Consider the following 2,441-nt stretch of genomic DNA (forward strand, 5'->3'; position numbering starts at 1 on the left):
CGTTGCTAGGGGCGCGGCGTCTACTTCCCTGCTCGTTGCCTGGGGCTGTGTCGGGTCCGGATGCGTGAGGCGCTGACGTCATCGCCGCACGCTGCTCTCTCTGTGATGCCGGTCCTGATGCCTCTGTCGCGAATCCTGCGCCTATGTAAGTCTTTTCAAATCGATCTATCACTGCTCAAGTATAGGTGTTACTTTGTGTGCTCCTGGGTGTGATAGAACGTTTGTACTCTGATTGCCTTATTGTTGCTGAACTCTGCTTGCCTGACTACTCTGCCTGTTAACCCCTTAATTGCTGGATTGATATACCGCTGCTGAACTCTGCTTGCCTGACTACTCTGCCTGTTAACCCCTTAATTGCTGGATTGATATACCGCTGCTGAACTCTGCTTGTCTGACTGCTCTGCCTGTTAACCCCTAAATTGCTGGATTGATATACAGCTGCTGAACTCTGCTTGTCTGACAAGTGCCTGTTAACCCCTAAATTGCTGGATTGATATACCGCTGCTGAACTCTGCCTGCCTGACTTCTCTGCTTGTTTAACCCCTATTGTCCTGGATTGTCTCTCTGTTGCCAAACTCTGCCTGCCTGACCATTCTAGTGGTTTACCCTTGGACTGCTTTACCGTTGCGAAACCCTGCCTGACAATTCTAGTGGTTTACCCTTGGACTGCTTTACCTTTGCCAAACCCTGCCTGCCTTTCTCTGATTCCCTGCCTGTTGCCGCCGAAGACCATCCTGCCAGTGGTGAGTGCTGCTTACCTCATCTTACAAACTTTCTCTGCTCTGGGATATTCCCTATCATTCCGGCTGGCTCACGGAATAAGAAGACTACTGTCCGAGTTTGGTCTGATAGTGGAGTGTCCCACGAGCATTACATTATACTTGGGCCATGGAGCCAGATGAGGTGGCACGAGCAGTTTATCTTCAGGGACATATGTTGGGAATCCATACCACACAGTTGCAGAATATGGATTCCAAGGTAGAGGCTATAACCGCTCAACTCTCTTTACTAGTTACAGCGAAGAATACCTCTCCTGTTGTTGTACCACCAGTCTCTACTCCTAGTAGTGTGGCTTCTTCCTCTGCTTCTCAAAGTTTACCCCGGATACCATTGCCTGACAAGTATGAAGGTACTACTGATTGCAGGGTTTTCTTAACCAATGCAGGCTGCACTTCCGCAATGATCCTTACACCTTTCAATCTCACCAGTCAAGGTTCACCTTTATCATTTCCTTACTGAAAAACAAGGCCCTAGCCTGGGTCTCTCCCCATTTGGAACAGAACGCTCCAATCCTACATGATGCTAATGCTTTCATTTCTGCATTATCTTCTGTGTTTGGGACTTCTGGCCGTACCTCTGCAGCAGAATTTTCTCTCCTGGACCTCCACCAGGGTAATAGAACTGTGGCACAATTCGCCATCGAGTTTTGCATCTTGGCACTTGAAACCACTTGGGATGGCAGTGCTCTCAAGGCAGCCTTTGGGAGAGGTCTGCATGAACACATCAAAGATGAACTCACTTATCGTGATGTTGCTTCTTCTTTGGATGACTTTATAATGCTTTGTATCAGTCTGGACTCTCGCTTTCAGGAGAGACAAGCCGAGAGAGACAGAATAAGGAGGGTCCTTCCCTCCCGTCCTCCTATTCATCCGATTATAGCAGTATCCTCTACCCCTTCAGCAGCTCCAGTTACCTCGGTAGAGGAACCCATGGATCTCTCCTCCTTTAAACCTTCAGATTCTGAAAGACAGAGAAGAAGGAGATTGAGACTATGCTTTTATTGTGGATCTAACACCCACCAGCTAAAGGACTGTGACATTCGGCCGGGAAAAGCCAATGCTTAGGGGATAACACTGGGGTACCTCTAAGCATGATCTCTACTAAATCCCCTCACTCCTCTCGGATCCTGGTACCTGTTACCCTTACCTTCCTTCAGAATACTGTCCACACTCAAGCCTTCATTGATTCAGGGGCAGCTGGAAACTTCCTGGGTCACCGTTTCATGATCTAAGCTGGTTTGTCTCTTTTGCAAAAAAGACATTGTCTCAAAATAACTACTCTGGATGGCCCCCCCTTGGTTCAGGGTTGATCCATTTTGAGTCAGCACCCCTGACCCTGACTGTGGGAGTCCTTCATACCAAACAGCTGCAGTTCGAGGTCATTCATTCCCCAGCACAGCTTGTCATCCTTGGTCTCTCTTGGCTTCAGATACACAATCCACAGTTTGACTGGGCTGAAGGACAACTGGCCTCCTGGGGTACCTAATGTTTCCACTCCTGCCTTGCTAAAGTCACTTCTCTGCTCCGTATTCCCATAGCCCTAGTATACAGACTCCTCCAAACCTTCCCTCAGTATATGCACAGATGTGTTTGAGAAAAAAGCAGCCAAAGTGCTGCCACCCCACTATCCTTATGACTGCAAAATCGACCTCTTTCCAGGAG

Source organism: Bombina bombina, chromosome 9, assembly GCF_027579735.1.
Source record: "Bombina bombina isolate aBomBom1 chromosome 9, aBomBom1.pri, whole genome shotgun sequence".
In the NCBI taxonomy this organism is placed as follows: Eukaryota; Metazoa; Chordata; class Amphibia; order Anura; family Bombinatoridae; genus Bombina; species Bombina bombina.